Genomic DNA, 21098 nt, shown 5'->3' on the forward strand with positions numbered 1-21098 from the left:
TTATAATTACTTTTAAATTAAGAATCAAAATTTAAAAAAAAAACACCAAAATGATGGCGTCACTGATTTAAAAACTTATAATCCTTTACCGACTTGAAGTTAAAATGTACACGTGTAAACCGTATTCGGAATGACCGTAGTTGTTGCCAGATCCGTCAATAAATAAGCGATAATCGACTTATAAAACAACAAAAAGTAAGAGGATTATGAAAACTTATGCTTAGAAGCAATGATTCTGAGATCTACTCCCGCCAAGTACAGATATTCCAAGAACAAGTTGGGGTGGCGTGTTTATAATGCGTGTTTAATAATTTAGCAGCGCCGGCGCGCGGTCCCTTACCGGCCGGGTGCTGAATAATGGATGCAACAATAATATGAGTAGACCGTCTACATTCAATACTTTAATGTATACTACTAACACTGATGACTACATCAAGATTGATTAAGTTTGAACCGAGAGGAAAATTCAATTAAAAATGTATAAGCTCGAATTGTTTTTACTTGTATGCTTAGGATCGACATGGTTGGAAAAGCCTCATGGTGGATGTGGTTAATTTGTGTTTACAACACTATAAAAACTAGAGATAATCTGCAGTTGTTGTATGAAAATTTAATACGCTTAAGATTACAGATATCGTCACCAAAACCATATCGGAACGTGATGGAATGAGATTCACCTTCAGAAGGGCCAAAATAGCCCAGAGTTCAGAATACGTGAATCTAAACCGACGATTGCGGGGTCAAGCCGAGACAAGCGCCCAAACCCAGACAAGCACCAAAGAATTTTCATAATTTCTGTTACACAGCATCGAATATATAATGCAAGGGGAAACCTGAATATGTTGGATGGAGATCTGCTACACATATACCACCAACTCACATTGCAGGAACATCGCGGTATAAGCTCCAAACCTTACTCGTGAGAGCCTTTTTTATTAAATTACGGAGGGAACAGGAAAGGAGTAATATTTGCCTAGCGTTTAATATTTGCGGGCGTTACGATTTTGAAGATGCTTGTTAATTTTGATCATGGGTTTTTTTATTGTTTGGTTATTTCTAATAACTTTGGTTAGTATTAATAAGTGAGTTATTGAAACGAAAGATAGGATATCTTTATAAAAAACTTACATCAGTGTTTTAAGATATATATTTTTATGCATAATCACTTTTAAGTTAAGGATTACGTTATTCCGATAAAATTGATATATACCTGTAAAATTAACATTTAGTATTGCTTCAAATCTTCAGACTTTACACTTCAATAAGACAGATCTTTTCTTTTAGTATACACCATGGAAAAGTGCTTTGTGTATTAGCATAATCAACTTTTTGTAGGAAGCCTACCTGAGCGACAGTGAGTGTTGCCATTTAAATATCATAGCGATATTGATTTTCAAAATCAATTGATGTTACATAATTTAAAAACGCAGGAAAATAACATTTTTGCTAATTATATAAATGAGCCTGTACGAACAAAATCTATTAAAAGAAAACATGACACATACCAGCAGACATGAAGTAACAAATAATTAAAGAAATGAGTATGGAAACAATAATTAGTGCTGTTTCAAGCAACTACGTGTATTTTTCAACCCTGACACTGGCAGAATTGTCAACCTATTGACAGAAGCCATAAATATAATATATAATAATAAACAATAATTAAGTTAATTAAGAGCATAATAATCTTAACGTATGATTTAGGTAGATATATCATGTATTTGCATGAGGGTGCAGCAGAATGCATTTAATTCGTTAATAAATCAGGCTGCGGGGGTGGTGCGGGTTCATTAGGCAGATCGCCTGGGGCCTTCCGGGGAGAGCTGCCCACTCCATCCGTCCTTCTATTGCTTGATGCATTTAATTTAGCGAGAGCAATGTATGATAGACTAAATTCGATTCGTCGGTTACATTCCCGATTCCATAGACTAAAGTCTAACAAATTTCCTTACAAACATTGAGATGTTTACAGAACAGGATTCATAGCTCCATTCTCTACGATATTAGCTTTTCAATATAGACCATGCTTGCTGTATTGAATTTAAAATAAAAATCATTTTTTAACAGTAGTGAGTCATCAGCTTTCGAAAAATCGTTCTCGTTAAATTTCATAGCATCTCTTAATAGTTGACTCGATAAAATCTTACCTAAAATAAGTTATTAATTGGCTCTCATAACTCAAGCTTATCGTTGGCATAAATTAAGGTAGATATTCGCGCGCGGGCGCCTCGTCCACGCACGTAGTGAAACTTTTAATTGCATTGAGCTCTATCACTGTCGTCAACACTGCGAGTTATGAACACCCGACTGCTTATATTCTTCGACTATTTTTAGTATAAATGATATATTTTTATTATTATAGTCACTTATTTATATTATTTCTTGAAGATTTATTCGGGAGTTGGGAGCTACGTCAGGTTGGCAACATGGGTATGAAAATCCATTATTAACAAAATAAATTGTCCCCATATATCTCTGGGTAACGTAAATATAAAACAATAGAGGCCGGGACCGGACGAGAGACTCATTAATTTAGATGATTGTACAATTATCTAAATATAAGCGGAGCGAGACGCCCATGCGGGGGCAGGGTGTACTTCAACCCGAAAAGGAGGGAGGGGTGCGGGCACTCATTTTTAATTAAACCGGCGATGAAATGAAGTGGTCCTTGTAATATTGCTTAGACATATTTTAAAAATTAATTTTCAAACCAGCTCTTTAGTAATGATTTCAACTACAAAATGACGTAAGTCGAAACAATATTTTTTCTTCTGATTTGTTTTAGGCAATTTGAAACTTTAATTTCTGGCACAAGATGATGAAGGGTTGTGAGTCTCGGCACCCCTCTCTCTCTTTCTCTCTATTTACTTTCCGTTAAAGCTTTAATTAAAAGGATGTCTATTTTAAACATAATTGATGTTCAAAGTAAATAAATCTTTAATGGTTTAATTATCTTTTAGTAATTAAGTTTCACCTGACAGTAAAATAATGAATACTGTGCTCACCGAATCTTTCTAATTACTGATTCAAAGATAGTGCCTATTTGGAACGCATAGATAATGTATGAACACATTTATCAAGTAAAAATTCCGCATGCTTTAATAATATTTCAATTTTACGAAATACATTAGCTAGTTTTGTTAACATATTTATTTTATTACTTTTAGGAGTACACAGTTTCTGCAAAGGACTAAGTCTTGCACTTTCTCGAGTATTTTACAATGCATTGTTGTATTTCTAAGTAAAAGGTAGCTTGAATACTCTGCAGCTGCTCGTGGTATTTGTTTAACGATATTCTTAAAGGCCGTCGTTCTCCGAAGTCAGACAATAAGTTGTCAAATAGTTCTTTATACTATATAACATGTGGCACTTTCTTATACTGAGAGTTGTAGTGTAGTGCCAATAGACATGTCATTTTAGTTTCTTCACATATAATAAGTACGCAGTTTTGTTTACAAACAAACCACATTGTTCCCGTACTAGATTTGGCATGTGCGCACGCTACATTTACCTTACATTTTGTAGCAACACAAACAAATCTTTTTGATAATTACCTTAAGGCTTTTTCCCGGAGGTCTCACGCGACCAGCCTTGGTGCCTTAATAGAATCGTCGAACTCCGAACCGGCACGATGCACCAAACAAAAAACTCAACAATAACAGAAAATAAAAAAAAAAACACTAAACGTATTAACTCGATTAACTACACCGCCGAATGCAGTCTCGTATCCTTCAAGTTCGACAGGACAAAAGACTTGAAGCACAAAAACCTTCTCGTAAAACTTTAGAACAAAAACTGTATAGAGAACTTCGAAAAAAGTAGATACGTCAGAGGGGATCGACGACACTTCCCCATGCAGCGTTTCGGTCGCGACTGAAGCACGCGGTCGCGCGCGGGGCCACGGAGGGGAGCGGGCGAGGGGCAGCGGCCCCGCACCTCCGCGGTATTATTTGATTAATTCGCCTCCCCTTGTATACTCGTCGAGTCGTCATTACGACAATGAACGTTAAGTTTTTAAATTTCAGTGAGAGGGCCGCAACCTTCACCTACTGTTTAATTATTTAATTGAATAAATTAAGATCGACCGTCGCCAACAAAGATTAGACGTTAATAAGCAAACGCTGAAGGACTCGTCCTGTTCATAGTTAATTACGGCGTCGCAGTACGCTCGCAAAAAATCCTTGCTTGAAATAATGAGTAATACCTACCAAGGAACGTTAGTCCCGCTAATTGGAGTGCATTTGCATACTGAAGTAAAATAAAGTCAGAGTGAGTTATTTTGATGAAGTCGAATGCCGGCAAACGGCGAGCTAATAAGGTGAGCACACAAACGCACGTACACGTGTAAGAAATTCTAATATTCATGCTTATAAAGCACTTGTACTTTTACTAAGTCTTACTTTCAGAGAATTACTGTTACTCATATACCCAATTCAAGGAGAGTATCTTGTTTTTATACACACACTAATTATACAGTTCACTTAAGAAACTTGATGAAAGTAATCGTTATAAAACGCTGTTACCAATTTTGGCGTTGTGATAAAATTTATAATTTAAATTGTAATCGGCCGAAATTTGTATATTAATTAGTGTATATGAAATTGGTAACTTTAATTAATAAAGTCGAGACTCTGACCGAATTTCGCCCTCTGCGTACGATTTCAGAGACTAGACATCTGCGCAAGAGATTATAACATTGCACAAATGTGTGTGCATATTATGCATGTGCGCCCGGCAACAATCCGACACGAACAAATAACGATGAGTACGAGAATGTGACACTTCTAACTCCAAACTACTACTGAGACTTTTTTAATGGAAAATGTCCAATTGCTTTTATTGACCTGATCCGGGATTCAAAATCAGGATAGCCGGCATCTTGCAGTAGTATAAACTAGCTCTTATACCTATGAGGCAGTTATTTAAAACTTTTAGTGCCAATGTTTATGTGCAAAGATTATCACTAATCATCAAGCAAGGCTCATCTGGCTTTACTAAGTTTAAAACTAAAATTGAAATAAATAGATATTGTAACATATATTTTTTTATATATAAAGGGTTCATAAAGGTACAACCTAATTTTACTTCTGATAAAATTATCTTTAGATTCAATCTCGCATTCCTGTCCATGCTGAAATTCCACAAACGTTATTACATTTATAAAATCATGATAAAAATCTAAAATATTACTCATTGTAAAATTTATTACGGGATTATTATTGTCTTCAGAATTGTCTTGATACATTTATTTTATGAAGGCATATATATCTCATTTTCTGTCTCTTTTTTGTTTATCTGAAACCTATACGAAAGTATTTTTATTTATTTATATGAAATATAGTCAAGGATTTTTTAAGATTAATATATGGGGATTAATTTGATAATTTCGTGGACGCTATTATTATGGGTTGAGGTCGATCGATCAGACGGCCCAGACGCGAGCGCAGGTGGGTTCAGATATGTTTGTGCCACCACGACATCAAATTTGATGAATACTATTTTCAAATTAATTATTCATTAGGTCTAACACTTATATAATATTAAAAAAATAATAATTACAAATAGTAAAATAAAAGTAGATATTCGTCCATTTTATAAATTGAAACATTTAAAGTTTATATAAAGTAATAAAAATAACGATTAAATAATGTTCAACTGTAACTAATTAACCTTTATTGGAAATTACTTTTTGTTTTTTTTATATAATGAAGAATTTTATTTGAATTCGGCTCTTTATTAATGAATATATATGATAACTCAAGATAAATATATGTATGTATATATTTTTTGATCAGTAAATTGAGTTGTATCCTTAGTATAACTGACAGAAATGAATGCTGGTAGGGGTTGTGCGGGGTTTATATATGATATTAATCAACGAGACCTTAAATGGAGAACGCTTGCTCATTGGTCATATTTACTATTTATTAGAAATGCAAAATAAATATATATATAAATTCCATGAGATAAATGTCTTGTGGTACATATTAAGAGTTTCTTTAATCTTCATAATAACTTCAATAACTTATATAAATTGACATACTATGTCAACCAATACCTGCTGATGGATCTCTCCATTACGGGTAGATTGTATTAATATCAGTGCGCAAGAGTGCTAGAAAAACAGAAGACCTTTTTATCTTTCTCTAATTCATGTTTGATAGCCGTGTATGGACACAATTATACAACGATCACTTTTCTTCATTTACATTACATTATAACAAATTATATCCGGTATTGGACTCTATAACTACTTGTATAAAGTTCTAAATCGTATCAACGTAAATGAGCGGATAGATTAGAGTGACAGGTGAATGCTAGTATTATTAATATTATACATTTTAATTGGATACGTGGATGATAAGTTATTGGAGGCGGTTAGGAAATTTTAATGGGTGTAAGTGGGCACAGTTGATATTATTAGATTTGTTTTGGACAGCGCCCGCCGCTATGAATAATGACTTTTGTTACACTTTTTTTTGTATCTCATAAAAATAGAAAGGTGCGTTTAGTAATTGTAACAAAATTAAACGTTTTAATAAATAACAGTTTTAACTCTTTCACCGATGGTATTTATTTACCATTCGTAAATATAACATAACATAACTCTAATCGCTATGAAAACGTTAATATAGTAGTCGATTATTAAGAATTATGGTTTAGTTGAAACAAGAGTACAATTAAGTCGGCAGTACACTGCACTCTGTAAGGGCGGGTATCCAGCTCGTCCGACACAATGTGCCAAATGACGACCGCCCGGTACGCAAATGAAGAATATTGTCGGACTCTGTGAATGCTCCTTAATGATGCACCAGACGCCCGTGTGCTAGACATCACCCACACTACATTTGCGCAATTGTTAACTTGTTAATTTGGCATTATTGTACCGTTTTGTCGAAGCTTGAAGTAAAATAAGGATACAAGATTCGCTGGTTTTGTTGGTATTGCTGTTTGCTCGCATTCAATATGGTGACTATGTGAGCCGAACGCTTGTATGCGAAACTGCAGTTTCACATTAAATTTTCTTAGCGATTATACTGTTTTTTTTTTTAAAGCAATAAATAATACTGTAGTCATATAAAATAAGAGATAACAGAAAGTTAAATCTTAATAATATAACCGTTACTCAGTCCTCTAAGAATAATCTTTATCAGTATATTTCTGCTACCCATTTTAGCTATAAGCTTCGTATTTAAAACCAGTTGCTAGAACGCGTTTTTATCACGTGAACCTTTGAATAAAGAGTTTCGTAATGAATTCTCAGGAAATGGGAACTCGATCATTTTCTACTATAATAAATATATCGTTACCCACAGCTAGTGTGTGAGGTCATAATTATGTAATTATAAGTTCCAATTTAAAACAGCGAAATTTCGTACAACACTAATTTTTTTTTAATAAATCCTTTATATGTTACTTTGCTCATTAGTAACTATAGAAACATCGTTGCATTTTTAAATATAGAATTTTATTGCACGACTCATGATGTGAAGTGTCCGTGCTCTACTATCGAATAAAAATAACTATTTTTTATTATTTTTCTCTTATTAGTTCCCGGAATTTTGATTGTTTATAAAAATACCGTTGTAAACATAACTCAATGGAGATCAATCTGCACTTTTAAAAAAATAAAAAAAACATCAAAAGAGTTCATCAAGCGTGAAACTTGATAAAACTGTAACTTGCAAAAAAAAAAAAAACTGATTGAGTTAATTGAATTGGTTTTCTGTGCTTTTCTATATAAATTTTAACTATGGTATATCTCAGATCCTACCCTGCGTCCAATGTGCTTAAAAAGTGGTACAAAGTTATCTCTCAATGTATTATTTTTAATATATTGATTATACTGATAAAACATTGAGAAATATTTAGTTTATAAGTTCATTGGCTCTTCTAGAAACAGGACTAGTTTTATAAACGACCATTTCCACTACCGGTAGGAAACTATAGACTAGACAGTAGTATTATAGTACTACTGTCTAGTCTATAACTATATATAGTTTCCGCATAATGCACAGGCATAACTAACATACATACAAAAAAGTCAGAGACTTTCTTAAACGTGACTAAACAATATGTTTACTGATTTACAATAAAGAGTATTTTGATTTGAGTGATACAAAGGAGTATTCTTTAAATACCAGGAATATGTTACGATAGTCTAAATACTCATCTAAAAATCTATACTCATGCAAACTTTCCAATTGTTTTATTAGAGCGCTTATTTAAAATAAAGATATTTTAGACGATCAAGAGAACTATCTTGTCACCTAGTCTAAGTTTAATGTCGGTTTGCTATAACTCGTAAAACATCTAGGGAGAAATTGTGACGATTACGAGTTCATTGAATGTTGAATCCACGAGCTCAAATATCATATCTTTAACACCTAATATTTTAACGATCGAAAACTAATGCTGTATATTCTAATTTTTAATCATGTCACTGTGTGTTTTTTTCACAAAATTTTAATATAAAAGTAACTCTTACATTGAACAGTACTACAGTAGGTAAAAATAATATATGCTTTAATACAAACTTATTTTGAAATCATCATCATCAGATCACTTTTAATATTGTAAAGTAAGAACTCTAGAGGTGGTATGTATATCCATCTTTAGTATATTCCAACCACAAGAGGATTAACGGTAGATAAATAATTTTGTCATTAAACTGCCGTGATAATTGATCGACATATTAAAAAATCTTATATATTCATTACGGATTCGCGAAAAAAATCGTTTTGAATATCGACAAAGTTGTTGTCGGAACTTTCGAAGTGAAATTAAAGTGGATATAAGTAGTGAAGTGGAATACTGTTGTATTAGAACTCTTTGTAGCTAATCGCATGGAATATTAGTTTTTTTTAAATATTTTATCGATTGGAACAGGACTGAGAGAACAGAAACTAATCATCAATACCACTTTGTTGAATGGTGGAGTACTTGGCAAACCTTGGGACATTAACAGATTAAAATATATCATATGATAATTATTGTAATTTATTTTCATATTATGTTAAGGTACAACACCTTTAAGGTAGACACTATAAAGAAGGTTTATATTTTGTATTTTTTTGAGATGTAACTTTAATAAAGTCACCGCATCGCTATAAAATAAAAAATATAATTAATACATTATACCAAAAATTTGTTATCGGTTGTTGAACAGAAAAATGTGTACAGTAAAATACAAAATTTATCTTTAACAGAATTAACTGATTTAAATATATTGGGTGGATGGATGTTTGTTACTCACACGCAGAAGGGCTTAAAGTCATAGATTATAGTCCGTAATAGCACATACGTTACCTTTTGTCCAGGAAAATAATTACCTAACACCTGAACCCTTATACAAGTGAATTCTAGGAAACTAGTGATGAATATTATTTAATAGACACGAGGGACATAACACATTACATCTTATTTCCAAAGTTTACTTGTGTATCAATTATTAAGCAAAAAAATATTACCACATTAAACCATTATTTAATTGTTACGTTATTTAAAATTGGACATAATAAATAAACTTAATGCTTTGCATTCCCTTTCCAAGGACTAAAATTATGCCTTATGATTCATAGTTCTTAAAAAAATTAACAATAATAATATATATTTCAAGACAAATAAAAAAGATTGATTTTCTGCAAATGAATAAACAAAAACAATAAAAAATATTTCACAGATTAAATAAAAAAATATACATCACGCTTCAAATAATATATCACAAGTTATTTTAATCTTAAATTAAAACATTAATTTCAATAAGGAACACACTTTAAAGTCAAATTGGTGCGTCTCCAATTTGTTGTGGATAAAGGAGACAAGAAAGATTTATGGTGTACATTTGACCTCTGGCTACAAATTGAGGTACAAAGGAAGTGATGACGTGATGTGACCCGACGCGCTCCACGCCTGACCCTGTGACCGAGTATCAACAGCTGTATCTATAATCGTCAAGCTTTACTCGGATTCCATACAAAAATTATTTAATGATTAACTATTCTTCACTTTGCTCTTTTAAATGCGTAGACCTAAACAAATCAAATCAAAATATACTTTATTCAAGTAGGCTCTAAGTTACAATTTTGAAATAACTTGTACTGAACTGATACTGGAAAAACCCAGAAGTTACTCTTTTCACACAATTAAAGAGACAAAGTATAGTACATATGTATACTATAATTACGTCAATTAAATAAACTAAATGACTTTTTATATTATATTTAATAGTTTAAATATTTGGTGTGTTTGAATTTCGTACGATTCTTTCCAGATTCATTTCAACATGTTGTATAATTTATGTTAAGTATGAATAAGAAGGAACTATGAGTTTTTGAGACGAAACACATAAATTAAAATACTTGTCATTGCATCGTGCATTAAAATAGCGTGAACACTTAAGCTCTAATCCTTCTCCTTTGCAGTTGCCTAGGACTATGTACTAAGTTACCATTATTAAAATACATAATAGATAAATAATTACAAAGTCGGTACTTTTAAAGGTGAGGGTTTTATAAGTCTTAACAATTTCAACGATTCTAATGCACTATTGCAGTTTCTAAGGATTCTTAAGTTAAACGAAATTGAGCGCAGGTAACCAGAACCTTTTTATGAATTCGGATTAGAGCAAGTTTAAAGAGCGCTGGAAGAATGATGAAATTGGCGAGAGACAGGACCAACCGGCTTAGCGACGTCATCGAACGAGCGCGCATTACGTTCGATTGTAGGGCCAAGCGCGGCCTAATTGCCAGCATTGTGTCGGCATGCAGATGTGAATGGGCTTTGATTTGGGCCCAGGGGCGCGGGGACCGGGGCCAGGGGACAAATCGCTCGTTACGGCTGCAGGTAAACTTTCATTGAGCGTCGGAAGGCGTCGGACGTGAGAGGCGGCCGACAAAATGCCCTCGTTATTCGCCGCCGAATCACCCGCTCATTGTGTTCGGGGAAACGGTAGACGCGGTCGCCGAATACCGAAAAAGACTTTAATGAGGCGTGAGAACGCTCCAAATGAATGATTGTATAGGGCTCGGTTTAATGAAGGATTGATATTAAAGTAGCTTTGATTAACGCGCTGCAAACTTTCCAAATTAAGGAAGGTTTGTAAACAGAAAACAATTCCTTTTATACCTCCTCCTGATTTAACCTTTGGAAAACTTTAGACGGATTAATGCAATTAAGTTTCTTATTCCTTGTTTGAACAGACATAATAACTTATAATACACGGCGATTAAAGTAATGAATATGGGCGTATAAGCACGTACAGGATTACCTTGTGCGTTCTTTTCCTGCAGCATTCACATGTTATTTCCTGAAGGCAGAGTTAAACGTACTCGTATTAAAGCATGTGTGACTTATGATTTCACTATTTTTGTTATTCTCTCTACTGGTTCATCGAACCACCTGTTGTTTTATGGGGGTGAGAGAAAAACTCAGTTGGGAGATCGGGTAACGTCTCCCCACTTCGATTCAAATCGACACCTCGCCAATTAAAGGTTGACTGTTAGCGTTTTAACATAGTCAAGTTAAGAAGTTCAGACATAATTAGTGAATCGGATGCCATATTCAGATTTTATCCTATCACCATATTAAGTTACTGTTTTTATTCTGCAGTCTTTTTTATTATGCTGTATTGATAATAATCGTAGACCACAACTATTTTTTAAACAATATTAACAGCTCCCGTGTAGCCGTACGTATAAGTATATGTAACATAAAAGTAAAATTTAACATACTTATGTTAATTATGTTAGTCATTTTTTTTAATATGTATTTAGTGATAAGCAAAATTTGTTTATATTATATAATATGCTTTGACTATTGGAAGATAAATCTTTAGGTAATTGGCTAATGTTGTAGATTTTGACGTTTTGTAAAATTCTTTTGTTTTTTTTTTGTGTAACATCAATTGGTGCGCTTTTAGGATAAGACTGGCTCGTGTCGTGACGGCAAACGGCATTAGGCTCTCTTATTTCGTCATGCTCCTCCGCCGCCGGTCTCCTTTGTGTGAACGTTGCGCCTATAATATGTTGTTAAAACGTTACACGGTCAAGTGTAAGTATTGTCCACTCAGCACAGATATATTTATTGTATTAACGAAACTCTGTAATTAGTTTACCCCAGACTTATTTATTGTTTTTTTTTTGTTTAATTATACATTCTGTCAGAAATGTTGTAAAATTACCGTTAATTTCAATGTTCTTTTCAGCATGGTGTCCCTTAAAGCTACGATTGTTTTAGTGTTTGAAATTTCTTATCAGCATGGAGTTACGCAGTTAGCACAGGGGTCTTACACCTGATCTTTCTCCGATCAAATACCTTTGCAATGTCATCGGACTATGAGAAAATAGAAAAAGACAAAAGACGGTAGTTATGCATTAAGTTTATGATAATCAAAATTATTTTATTAGGAAAGTATAGAAAATGTACCCTCTTAAATAAATAATTTAAATTAAATAAATATTTTAATTAAAACGAATAGAAAAGCCAAAGTGTCATCCTGCGATGTGATCAAGGACTAAACCAGCACCGAAAAAATAGTTGTTTATAAATATATTTAGTTAAAGATATTCCACTATTTTGCTCGGATACGGCGAAGAAAAAAACAGTGCTTTGATTTTGGCAGACGTATGTTTATCTGTTCCCATGTAGCTACTTAGATACTTATTTTACTTTAAAAAATGATATGTCATCATCACCTTAAATGATGACTTCATAAGCTAAGCGATGTCATATTAAAAACAATATGGTATTTGAAACTAAACAATATTTCTCATTTATATATATTTGTATAATAAAGATGTTTTTTATTATTATTATTTTTTATATAAAATCGCAGTACAATTAGTTTATCCATAACTGTTCTTATTTGTCCATCAATTTGTGTTGAAAAATACAAAATAAGTTTCCTTGAATATGCTGACTCACTCGCCTTTACATTGAAACAAATCATTTACACAGATAAAAAAGACGATATGAGCACAAATAATAGCACAGACACAAATTGTACTGAGAAACTGTCAGTGTATCGCAATCGAATCGAATCATAATCGTTGCCGTTCAGCTGTTTTCGCAACGCAACGATCCAATTGCGGTTCGGTCAAAGTTCGATCGGAATATAACCGAAATAGTATCTTAAACGATGTACATAAGTAGATCAGTCCTCAGTTATGATTAAGCTGAGGTTAATTTTTGTGAGGAATAGTCAAAGTTTTATCGGAATAGATTCGGGATACCATTACAGTTATAAATTAGTAGTATTGGTCCTCTACACTGGATTCTGTTGAATCTCACAAAATGTTTAATTTGCTATTAAATTATATCATGTTTTTTTCTTTTGATTATTTAATTATTCTTAATATTACACTTACTATGCTATTTTTTAATACACATATGATTCTGATAAAACTACTCGTGTATGGTATGATAATTTTAATTTATCCTATTTTAATTAATTATTACTATAATAATTGTCACATATAAACTTCTGATATTTACGATCGTAATCTGTGGTGAGTTTCGAGTTTTTTTCTTAAAGAATAACACTGCAGTTAAATAAACCACACTTTCAGAACCAAACAAATTATTAATCTACGATTATAAATTTATAATAATTATACACAAATACTAATAAAAATAAAAAAGGGTGCTGAGTCATGTTTGAATAGTCCTTGCATACTAAATAGTCTGACTAGTTGTGCTACCGTTTTACAACATAACCTTAAACTGTATAATAAGCATAAAACGTAATAACAGGAAACCAATTAACTACGTTGTTGATCGTTACGATCTTTGCGAAGGCTCGACAAAAAATAACGTCACGTAGATGTTATAGTAATTTGCTCAGATTATAAAACAAAAGGCAGGTGGAGCGCGCGGGACATTATAGTGAAACAATAAAAGCGAATACAAATTCCCTGTCCCTTCAGCTAACGACGCGTGTTTGTTAATACGCCATAAGTGTTGCCCTTATCTTAATCCGTTTTTTAGTATCAAAAATTATTTAAAAAAACGTTTCTAATGTATCATTATCGATATCGAATAAAGTCAAAAGTTCACTTTTTACTATAAGTTAAAAAGGGAAAAGTCCCTTTTGGGCGGACGGCTGTGTAGATTAAATCTATTTAGTGGTGGACTAAGCTCCGAAAACCTTTCCCTCAAAAGGAGACAAAGCACTAGTCCAGCAATGGGATATTTACAGGTTGTTGCTGTCAATAATTCGTGTTTTACGGGCTGTAACCGAAACTGACTACATATCTATAGGCTATTTATTCATAGTAAATAGATTGCACAAATATAAATTGAGAATATCGTGCTCAGTGAGGAAAATGAACATAGCCCCAAATCGCTTACCCTGAGTTAAATTTTGTGGGAGGGCTGTATGCTATCCCGTCTGGGTAGGTACCATCAATTCAGCAGATATTTTATCACAATACTCATTGCTAGTTTTACTGTGTTTTCATTTGAGGGTGAGTGAGTCAGAAAAACTACAGCTATCATCAGGGCCACCATCAAAACATCCAAGGTTGGTGGCATATTGGTGATGTAAGGAATGGTTAATAATTCTTACAGTGTCGATGTCTATGGGCTGTGGTGACCATACCATCAGGTGGCCCAATTGAATGTCCGCTTATCTATTTAAAAAAGAAAAAAAAAGTTCAATGTTAAATTGTCAGTGAACAAGTGAATATGCGAATGTCAGCATCAGTCGCATTTAAAAGCTGTTAGTTTTCAATTTTTGTGTGTATGTATTTTTTTCTTTAATATGAATTGCTAGGTGTACTATGATGTATATGATGGCTAAATCGCTCAGATATGATCTAAAATGGAAATATTTATTTGATTCGCAACCGCAAATTAGAAAACCAGTAAATATTATTATAATTCGAATCTTTAGATTTATCTTTACTTTCATAAAATGAGGAATGGGTTCCGACTTTCGAGTAAGTCGGTCATTATGGTACCCTCTGGACAGAGGACAGGTGGCGAGGGTGCCCGCGGCGCAACGGCCTAGCAGTCGTGCATATTGCCGACATGTGTTTGCAAATAAAAAAATACAGCATGTAATTGTTCATTAATAACCATTTTTTTTTAAATAAAATTATTATTCATTTGCTCCATTATATTGTTCGCATTTTTTTTTCTTTTTAATATTTAATTATACTTTATAATTCTATTTTTATCTAGATTATAATAGAGACACTTAGTCTCTATGCAGGCTGGTTGGGTAACTACCACCCATAGCGTACAAAGGCCGGCCGGCCGTTTTCTAACTTTTTAAATCGTAGTACATTTAGCAATCTATGGAGTTATCTCTTGTTTCTGGTTTGGTATCATTAAATATGTACATACAGGTAGAAGAGACCTCGTAGCATGGATAGGACGGCTTATCAGTTCGTCGGCTTTTTGTACAAACATCATATTTAACAAAAAATATATCTCGCTAAAGGCCGTATGGCAAGTTATTCCTCAACAACAAATTTAAAATACAACAAACTTTATGTTTTTCAAAAGTAAGATACAATCGATAAGCGCATATTAAATTATATAAATATGGTTATCGAACATAATGTTTTCAGTTTTTGTTCCTATCTCAATCAACATTGTGGTCATAATATTTCTTCTGATACTGTATAATGCACTCAACATTATCTTACGTTTGAGACTCACGTACACGTGATTTCAATAATTCATATCAAAGGCCGCGTTCACACTGCGGTCTCGGGCCTCACGCGCTCCACTCCTACAATTACGCGCTTGTGTCATATTTACAGCCCAGGTAATTGCCATTCAATTACGAGGCCAGCCCGCTGCGCGTGCGGGCGGGAGATCCGAGGGCCGGTTGTAGTGCTCTCTCGCTCACGCACGGCGTGCAGCCGGCTAGCCATCAATCATCGAACACCCCCCGCTGGACTCAGTAGGGATGGGACTCGTCACAAAGCGAGTCTCAGTTCAACAAAGCTCGGTAAGTGGGCAAACGCCACGCTAAATTGATTCAGAACCATTTCGATTTCGGACGTTGTTTAGCTGTATTAATTTAACTTGTCCATTATTGTGTCCGAACTCGATTATTCACGCCGTTCAGTTGTAACCAATTAAGTACCGCCCGCAAAAGTGAACTCTTTAAAAATTGAACATGTTATGGATTTTTTATGATTGTATAAACATTTGTCGACTTGTCACGATGAAATTCATTAAATTTTTTATCGTGTACTTTTAAATTGGCACTTTTACGAAAAGTGATAATTGATATAATTAAAATTAATTAGAGTGATACCCTACTCAATTCGGATATCACTAATTAAGTCTTATTTAACGGAGGCTGTTTCGCGAGAGTCAGACACATTAATGAGCTTTTTCCTTGTTTTTCATTTTTCATACGACTGTTAGGTGTATTTTAATTATTTCGAGTTTGTTTTATATGAAGATGATGTAAAGGTATTGGAAGAAGAAATCTAATTAACTTGTATTCAAATTAATTATATTTTACTACAGTAAGTTGTGGTTATAAAATTAAAAAAGTAAAAAGGTATAAAAAAAGAAATTAATTAAAAACATCGATAAAATATAAGTGATTGCCAACCCTTGAACATTCGATGCGGAGTGCCACAGGTATGCAATCTTTCGCTTTATGCTTTTGCCCTATTGCGCTACGATTCGATACTCGTTCCATTTTTAAATTAAATAAAACTTCAGAATCGATGTTACTCTAATCAACTAAATCGACGGAGTATCGGACACACGTGAAATTTAAACGTTTTCCTTTGTAGATTTTATTTTTCGCTTCCTATTTGAAGATTTTGTAATAAGTTTGATTTTTCATATTCCAAAAATTTTAAACATTCATATTTTCACTTCGCACAATTTAATTCCCTGAGAAGAATGCCTGTTGAGTTTTTGTCTGTATGTATATATAATGTTCGTTTTCGATTCACATATCTTAGAACAAATTATGATATTGACTCCAAGCTATGCTTTATATGCGATGCGTAATAACATCGTGAACATCTAATGAAGTTGTCCTTTAAAAAGGTTTATGACCAGTTAGTAGACTTCGTTAAAAAAGTAGATAAGTGTTCTTTGTCAATAATTAGACCTTTTTTTAGTTTAAATTTCGGAAAAAATATATATGAATTTTCTAAAAGACAAAGCTTTGTGCCACTTAAGTCCTTAAATAGTATAAAAAGGTATGTACGTACGTATGTATGGTACAACGATTGTTCTCCAAAAGTTTATTTTCAAAGTTGCTATTTCTTGTTTTAATTTTTGCACCCATTAACAAATAAATGATTACTAGTTGGTCTCTCGCGAAACTTCGCGTTCATTCGAAAGATTTTTTAGGAATTTCGAAACATATGACAGGTTTTGTTTTGATTTCATTTCATTGTAAACTGCAAGTCAGTCCTCTACATTTGGCGCCAATATGATGAAACTTCTTTTGAATGAAATTTTTAATATCAAATAGACATTAGTTCACAACAAACAATTTACTTTAATTTTGTTTACGTTTTTCATTTTTTTCTTATACAGCCGTAGTACTGCTCTCTAACCGGCTAGTAACGTTTTTCCGCTCTCTAAAATTAATTATTTGTTAAATCATCTCAATAAAATAAATTGCAATCAAGAATCCTTCTGCACATCTACAACTGGAGCTCTTCAAAATGAGACCATAACCGATTTTTTATGTGCAGCTCCGATAATTGTCCCATAATCACTGGGACAAAATTCGGCTTACGCTATTAATACACTAAATAACATTATGTTATGAAATAACATAACGTAATAGCAGCACTAAGTTCCAAAATATAGTTAGTTGTTATTATTATATTGTTACTTAGTGCTGCTATTACTAATATAATAACATTTGTTGAAAAAATATCCAACACTAAAAACCTTAAAAGAAATACATATAAATATTACTTCAAAAATACCATAATATTAAATTTGAACGAAAAAATAATAAGAATATGATAAATAAAAAGAAAAAGTAAAAGCATGGAATCGAAATGATAACCTTCTGTTTTTGTAGTAAAACAGCTTCATTGTTTTTTAATAAAAATATTTCATGGGTACAAAGTTGTCTGATGTCGGTGTCAAGCCCAAAAATGTACAACTATGTTTCACTTAGCAATACAATTTCATTAATTAATATCGGAGTATAAGAAACGATACGTGATGTAAAATATTTTAATAAAAATCATAAGAAGAAAACAGTTTGGGATTGCAATAAGATAAATTAGGTACATAAACAAGGAGATATATTATAATATACTAGCGACCCACCCCGGCTTCGCACGGGTGCAATGCTGATACTAAATAGACTACAGAATGTCTTACAACGTTCACAGCTTTCTTGTCATTAGACGATACAAACCGCTATGTCCCTGCTTTTTAAATCTGTAATATCTTCGAAAATATTAAGAGAAGGCCAAGTCTAGCCCACTACTGATCATTGATGTACACTTTATTCCAATCGAAGTAGGAATAAAGATAAACAAAGCTTAGATTTACGCATTTCATGCGATTTGTTAATGACTCGGTTATATTGTGTACTATTAAGTGTTTATGATTAAAATATCTTTATTACATAGTATAAAAAAAAATCACTTACAGCTGTCTGTCTGTGATATTATAACCACTTTAATTTTACTTCCAAAATTCCGATAACAGTTTGGTCGACGTTCAAAATGCCGTTTTTTTCGCAAATCCATATTGAATATCATAGATTAATCAAGCTCTCGACCAATGATATCGCGTCAATTTGCTGTCAAATGTTGTTTATTTGGCTTTTCTCTTCTTGTGGTTGGAATAGAGTATAGGTTGCATATTTATGAATTATGATAAATAAAAGTTATTTTAAAGAGAGCGAACGTTAATAAATGAACTTAGCTAAATAAGCTGCATTACGGTAATATAACTAAGAATATAAATTGTTAAAAGAAGTTGGTTATGATTTTAACATCGAGACTATTTTATTAATTAAAAAAAAGTTTTTATTCCATTTTCAGAAAAATCATCTACATCAATAGATTACAAAATAAATCATCTAAATCAGTTTAGTTGTTTGTCTGATTCCTTGTCTGACCTATATTAAAAAATATTGTCGTTCTATTTGTAAATAACTCAAAACGACTTCTTTTCTGATAATATTTAAATATGTGATATTTGTTATGTTTACTTTATTCTATGCAGCAAGGACATGAAATGCGTTCTTGTCACATTATACATTGATACACAATAAGCGCTGTTTTTTTTATAATATGTAGAGTAATATTACGAGCCAGTGGCCCAGTGAAAAGAACGCGTACATCTTAACCGATGATTTCGGGTTCTAACCCAGGCAGGCACTGAATTTTCATGTGCTTAATTTGTGTTTATAATTCATCTCGTGCTCGGCGGTGAAGGAAAACATCGTGAGGAAACCTGCATATGTCTAATTTCAACGAAATTCTGCCACATGTGTATTCCACCAACCCGCACTGGAGCAGCGTGGTAGAATATGCTCCAAACCTTCTCCTCAAAAGGAGGTCTTAGCCCAGCAGTGGGAAATTTACAGGTAAAAAATATTATATACTAAAACATTCTGCGAAATGTGCTGCATCTTCTGGTATAAGTTTTATTTATACATATTGATTAAGAAGTATTTTCAATTAGAAATTACAAATAAAACGTCTTCAAGTTCATTAGTGTAGATATTCAGATTCGATGTCTTTTATAGCAGATGTTTATATTGTTGCACTTGGTTTCACTTTTGGTTTCACTTGATGGTAGGGCTAGGTAAGCGGTTTTATAGGTACCACCCACTCATCATATATTCTACGGCTTAGTAGCAATACATTGTTATGTTCCGGTTTGAAGGTTGAGTGAGACAGTATACATATATCAGTGACATAACATTTTAGTTTCTTTGGTGGTGAAATGGTGAAGTAAGGAACGGTTAACGTATCTTACGGCGCAAATGTCTATACATTGTGACCACTTTCCTCAGGTAGCCCATTTGCCCGTCCTATCTAGCTAGTCTACATATGCTATAAAAATTCACAGCATAACAGAAATTCAATTTTGGAATCTGTCAATTTAATGTAATGTCTTAGGTATAACAGATCATCCTACGGCGTAGTTTTTTTTTTATTTCAACGGTTTCCCATTTGTTTTTCCACTTATGTATATATTACTTCAATGTAAATAAAATTGTAAGACACTGACAGTTAAATAAAGAAATAGCCTTCGACCTTACAATTTCGAACTGAATAGATAAAACCACTCGTATCATTTAAATTCATCAGGTAAGCTTAGAATAATAATTGAAAGAGTTACTCAGTAACGAAAGCGAAGGTACAGCGTAGGTAAATTAATCTGAGATTTTTCTTGGAAAGTCGGTTGCTTGTTTCAATTACGTTTACTAATGACTTGACTTTTGCTCGCTAATTAGCTACCTCACTAATTAATCACAACAGGTTCGCCTTGCAACGAACGTTGCCTAATAATATACGAATTTCTTGTTTATTTACCTTCAACGTTTGTTAAATACTATTTTAACTCGATGAGGAATTTGTCAATATCATCGAAGGTTGATGCTGTGTTTTTTTAATATCATGAATATATTTTATAAATGCATTATACGATTAATTATGTTTACTAGATCACTAGTGTAAATCATTCTTAATTGATAGGTAATTATTATTTATACACATTCTAGTTTTAAAGTAAAAACTCTCCTCTTAAGGAGAAAAGTTAAACTGATTCTACCACGATGCTACACGGATTTGATGGCGGCTACTTGTTTCGGGAATTCATCCAATATGAGACATTTTTCATCGCATTCCATCTCCGCCAACAAATTATTTTATTGGCAATAACATTGTACAGGTTTACAGACAAAATACTTTTCACCTTTAAATCTTAATACTTTAATGTTTATGTTTCTGTAGGTTGGACCAATTCTGCACCATGTAGTCTAACGTAATAATAATTAATAACGTACATTAACAAACATGGAGACGTTGGTACTTCCTCGGATCTCGATCTCTGATTAAGATCTACTTATTCAATATTGAAATGTACTCAGAGTGAAACATAATGGAGCTTATTATTAACTTGTT

The 21098-nt window shown here is 32.9% G+C and overlaps 1 protein-coding gene across 2 annotated transcripts in view; it reads right to left on the minus strand.

The window, feature by feature from the left end:
• LOC113394348 (LIM domain transcription factor LMO4) overlaps positions 1-21098 on the minus strand; it is a 159239-nt gene that overhangs the window by 83720 nt on the left and 54421 nt on the right. Inside the window, exon 1 of one of the 2 annotated variants that reach the window (XM_026631630.2) lies at positions 3555-3894. The exons of the other annotated variant lie outside the window; for it this stretch is intronic. The gene's annotated coding sequence lies outside the window, so the exon portion shown is untranslated. Of the gene's footprint in view, positions 1-3554; positions 3895-21098 lie in introns of those variants that run through there. 2 annotated transcript variants of the gene reach the window in all.

Source organism: Vanessa tameamea, chromosome 4, assembly GCF_037043105.1.
Source record: "Vanessa tameamea isolate UH-Manoa-2023 chromosome 4, ilVanTame1 primary haplotype, whole genome shotgun sequence".
Classification (NCBI taxonomy): domain Eukaryota; kingdom Metazoa; phylum Arthropoda; class Insecta; order Lepidoptera; family Nymphalidae; genus Vanessa; species Vanessa tameamea.